General features: G+C 38.1%; 1 long non-coding RNA gene across 1 annotated transcript in view; it reads right to left on the reverse strand.

Moving 5' to 3' along the window:
• The window catches only part of LOC110225152, a 3282-nt gene extending 3238 nt beyond the window's left edge, over nucleotides 1-44 (reverse strand). The window contains exon 1 of the long non-coding RNA XR_002329560.1: nucleotides 12-44. This is a non-coding gene — a long non-coding RNA (uncharacterized LOC110225152). The remainder of the gene's footprint in view (nucleotides 1-11) is intronic.
• Between the last annotated feature and the right edge of the window lie 5629 nt (nucleotides 45-5673).

The raw sequence follows: 5673 nt of genomic DNA on the forward strand, positions 1-5673 counted from the left end.
GTCAGAGTAACCTAAACATGTTCTTGTTCCTCCGCGGCTACTGGTTCTGGTGTCCTCCACGGTTACTGGTCTCGCCCCCTCCGCGGCGACTGGTCTCGCCTCCTCCAGCGGCTGCAGGTCTAGTGCTCTCGACTGGATCAGCGGCTACTGCTCTAGAGTTATGGCCTCCTCCAGCGGCTGTTGCTCTAGTGTTCTGACCCCCACCACGGCCTCGTGAAGATTTACCTTTAGGAGCCATGAAAATCGTAGTTTGAGTCGAAATTTAGGGTTTGAGACAATCGATTCGAACCCAGAGGAAAGGAACGAAGTGATTTGAGACTGAGATTCGAAGAATTGAGAAGATTTGAAGACTTTTGAGGAGATTTGAGAAGAAAATCGAAAATCGTAGTGAAGTGGAGAGAAGGAGAAAACCCTAGATCGAAATTGGGGGAAATGAGAAAGTGAAGAATCGACTTTGTTTTAACCTAATAATTAAGTGTATTGGTCGCTCTTTAGTCGCAAATTAGTGACAAAGTAAAAAAATTGGGGGGAATCGTAACCGCCCAAAGACTTAGCCAAAATCATAGAAATTTCACAAACCGTAGCTAAATAGTCGCACTATTGGTCGGCAAATAGTTGCACTATTCGTCGCACAATAGTTGCTAAATGAACAATAGTTACAAAATGGTGGCAAAACTGCGGCCGTTTTGTGACTTTCGTCTATTAGTCACAAGATAAAATTTATAAATCTACACATTGTGATCCAAAATGGTGATATATATCACTAAAAAACACTCATATTAGTGTTATAGAGGACATATATTAGTTTAAGGTTGAAAAACTTATTAAAACTCAAGTAATATAGATATTTTACTAAATCCCTAAACATTACTCATAAGAGTACCAAATTAGTCGCAACATTGGTCGGCAAATAGTTACAACTGTTGTCGCAAAATAGTCTTAAACTTAGTAATAGTTACAAAATAGTGGCAATTTTGCGACGATTTTGTGACTAGTATCTTCTACTCACAAGATAAAATTTAGAAATCTACACATAGTGATCCAAAATGGTGATATATATCACTCAAAAACACTCATATTAGTGTTATAGAGGACATATATTAGTTTAACGTTGAAATTTTTTGTAAAATTCAAGTAATATAGATATTTTACTAAATCTCTAAACATTACTCTTGTAACAAGACAAAGATATTTGAATGTTTTGAATGTTTTGTTTTTAAACATCAATATTTATGTCTTTGGTTAAGATTTTATTACTAAGTAACATCAAATAAGTGTAGAATTATTTAACTTTATATGCAAACAAATTTAAAATGTGAAAATTGAGAAAACAAAAATCGAGGGTTGGTACATAGTCGCAAAACGGTCGCTATCTCAGGTGCCAGTCGCAAAAAAGTCGCAAAATCTTCAGGTGCTAGTCGCAAAAGACGTACTACTTAGCGACTAAAATAAAAATTGGTCGAGAACAAGAGTTTCAATATATGTTCGTCGCAACTTCGTCGCACATTTGCGGCTGATTAGCGACGTTATTTAAAATGTACAAAAAAACTTGGGTAGATTCGAACTGTTGTCCTATAAGTCCAAGGGGAAGAATGTTGTCAAATTGCCAGAATACTTAATCGGTAGATTGGTAGAAACATTAGTATATATAATAGTTTTTAGATTTTTTGGTTTGTTATAGAGGACCATATATTGCTTTAAGGTTGAAAAACTTTGCAAATCCCTAAACATTATACCCTATACATAAGTAATATAGAGTTTATACTCAATATCTCTAAACATTATACCCTTCTGAATTTCACATTTGGTCGCTAGTTAGTTGCACAACGGTGTCAAATAAAAAAATTGGGGGGAAATCTAAACCGCCCAAACACTTAGCAAAAATCTTAGAAATTTCGCGATTAGTATCATATTCGTCGCAACATTGGTCGGAAAATAGTTGCAAGAATTGTCGTAATATAGTCGCTACCTGAACAATAGTTACAAATTAGTGGCAATTTTGCAACTCTTTTGTGACTGTCGACTATTAGTCACAAGCCAAAATTTAGAAATCTACACATTGTCATCCAAAATGGTGATATATATCACTCAAAACACTCATATTAGTGTTATAGAGGACATATATTAGTTTAAGGTTGAAAAACTTATCAAAACTCAAGTAATATAGATATTTTACTAAATACCTAAACATTACTCATAAGAGTATAAAATTAGTCGTAACATTGGTTGGCAAATAGTTACAACTGTTGTCGCAAAATAGTTGCAAACGTAGTAATAGTTACAAATTGGTGGCACTTTTGCGACAAGATAAAATTTAGAAATCTACACATAGTGTTCCAAAATGGTGATATATATCACTCAAAAACACTCATATTAGTGTTATAGAGGACATATATTAGTTTAAGGTTGAAATTTTTTGCAAAACTCAAGTAATATAGATATTTTACTAAATATCTAAATACTCATAAGAGTAATGTAACAAGACAAAGAGATTTGAATGTTTTGTTTTTAAACATCAATATTTATGTCTTTGGTTAAGATTTTATTACTAAGTAACATCAAATGAGTGTAGAATTGTTTAACTTTATATGCAAACAAATTTAAAATGTGAAAATTGAGAAAACAAAAATCGAGAGTTGGTAAATAGTTGCAAACTGGTTGCTTTATCAGGTGTCAGTCGCAAAATCTTCAGGTGCTAGTTACAAACCGGTCGCTATCGCTGCTTTTTTAACGTGTTTTATACCAACTCTTTCTAACTAATTTGCAACAAAAGTGTAACTATAACAAGTGGTTGTTAACTAGTTGCACATTTGAGACTACATTGTGACGATTATTTGAGACCAAAAGTTGAGTCGCACATCAGTCGCATATCAGCCACCCATTTGCGACTATAATAAATTAGTCTGTAATCGGTCTTAAAATCGTCGCAAATTAACGACCAAGTAAAGACAGTTTATTTTAGTCGGTCTTAAAATCGTCGCAAATTAACGACCAAGTAAAGACCGTTTATTTTAGTCGCGGAATAGCGACTATATTCCATCGGTCAATATTGTGGTCGCTAAATGGTCGTTCAGAAGTCACAAAATAGTCACAAACATTTGCGACTAATAATTCGGTCGCAAAGTTTAGTTGCAAAACGCAGGTTTTTTTGTAGTGTTAAGGCGTCCATCCGGAAGACCTCCAACGAAAAGAAAGTTGTCAAAGGGGGAATATCCAGTAAGAATGAATTATAAGTATTGAAAATAGTAGTTTAAATGTTATATTAAAATAAGGCGCTAAGTCATCATGATTAACTTGTAGGTTGGGAAGAAGAAAAAACCTAACAAATGTTCACGGTGCGATAAAGGAGGGCACAACCGAGCAACGTGCAAGGAGCCCTTGGGGTAATATGGATGGTGTGTGAGTTGTTTGGGATTTATAGGATAGGTGCCGTATACTTTTTGCGCATGTTATATCAAGCGATGGCCAGTGATGTACACCATTTTTGTTTTGTACCCCATTGGGGTTTTAGTGGTGGATGTACATGAAGAATACGGTATTTTGAACATAATGTGTGCATGAACATTGTGTACATGAACCAGGTTACGTGTACACGGTGTACATGTGTCACATCGTTTTATATTATGCATAGTTAAGGTATAGCAGTGTTTTGGAAACATTTGTACCCCCTGTAATGAAGAATGTGGTATTTTGAACATGGTGTGTGCATGAACACTGTGTACATGAGCGTAGTTACGTGTACACGATGTACATGAGACATATCGTGTTAGATTATGTAATGTTAAAAACTGATGCAATTATATGGTATATCTGGGTGTACAGTATAAAAGACTTAAATTTATGGAGATTATCAATGAATAAATCATGTACAAGAGAGACAATTTAAATTGACGTCAGCTTTAGGTTAGAATGAGTTGTTCTGGACATGGTGTACATGATTTAATTGCATATGTCACTCACAGCTATGGTGTACATGATTTAATTTAAATTGATATTTCACTCACAACTATTACTGAATATATGTGAAATACGGCTACGGTAGGGTTCGGTATGTTATTACTGGGATGTACACAGATCTTGTAATTCCCCAAAAATAGAGAAAAGGGAACGGTACAATTTGAAATTCAAACTTATGTTCGTCAATCTCGATGCATCCTTGGTCCCGGAGGTAGGTGGATGCCTACTCCCCAATCAGTTTTTGAGGTTGTGGGTTCGAGTAGAAAAATCCACGAACTGGGGGTCCGGCGAACTAGAGCTTCGGCGAAGAAACAATCTATGGAGGAGATGCGTATGGCTCCCGGACCCAACCTCCGACAGAATTCGGGAGACCCGCCGTCTAATTCCAATCCCCAGATACGCCCAGGTAAACCGTCTCGACCCACTTAGAATTTACGAATTTACGCTGAATTTAAAATTTCTATCTGAGAAACCGTTCCGAAATTTGGGCAGATCTGTAACTGATAATGGGAAGTTACTTAAATCAACAATTAAGTTCCGCGAGTATATAACCCACCAATTCGTATGTCTGTCAACTTCCTACAATTTCTCACACCAGTTTTCTGATAAAATTCCCTAAATGTCTGAATCAGGCGAGTCTCCAGTGGCACTAAACGAAGAAGATTATCCGACGAGTCTCCCACCGCGTCTATTTGCATCTGAGTCTTTCCCTGCAGGAGGCAGACTAAAGATTTACTCAAATCCAATTGTAATCGGGGATCTCGCAGAGATATTGCGAGGGACTTCAGAACTGACCACGATTTTGAGTTCTCAGTTTGGGAAGCTTTTCAACCTGCCAGCGGCTAGGTGTTCAAACTCGATAGAGTTGATCCACAGCCTTCTCAGCAGACAACTCGTGACAAAAAAGAACCACGAAGTGTGGATGGTATTCGGGGGCCAGCCACTAAAATTCTCCCTTCGCGAATTCAAAATCATATCTGGGTTGAGGTGTTTTCAGATGCCCCCAGAGGGAGAGATGCAGGAACGGATAAAAGCTGGGGAATCAATGTGGAGCCGTCTATTCTCCGCGGATGGGAATGTACCCTCTGTTTCCGATTTACTGGACACCCTCCGCGATCCGTACACCGAAGACTAGAAACGGCTGCCCCTGGCGTTATTGATTATTGTTAATGGGGTCGTCATTCCCTCGAATAAGAAACTGAGAATCACAAAGGAATCGGTGGCGCTGGTGGATGATGTTGACTACTTCCTGTCTTTCCCGTGGGGTAGAAAGTCTTTCTTGTCCACCTTCACCATGTTTGGGCCTCATTCCGGGTCTAACAACTCATCATATGAGGTTGAATCACTCATTGTGAAGTTCACAGTGGTGAACAACCCCTGTTATGGATTCCCACTGCCATTGCAGCTCCTAGCCCTGGAAAACATCCCCCTGCTTAGAACAAAATTCCCGGCACCAGATGACATGTCCACCTTCCTTGAAAATCCATCAGGCTGCACATCGTCCATTAGTCTGCTGAGCCAAGAAGACATCGCGCGTGCAGAATCAGACCCAGAGGTACACGCTATATCTAATACCACGTACTCCCGTACCATTTTAATGCCTTATTACTCTATACTTGCTGAATCTCTGTACCCCTAGAATTTATCGGTCGAACTCTGAAGAGTTTCCATTATACTCTGCATGCAGCTTGTAGTGCATCCGTTCGTTGTAGAAGA

The sequence above is a fragment of the Arabidopsis lyrata genome (assembly GCF_000004255.2).
Source record: "Arabidopsis lyrata subsp. lyrata unplaced genomic scaffold ARALYscaffold_1, whole genome shotgun sequence".
Classification (NCBI taxonomy): Eukaryota; Viridiplantae; Streptophyta; class Magnoliopsida; order Brassicales; family Brassicaceae; genus Arabidopsis; species Arabidopsis lyrata.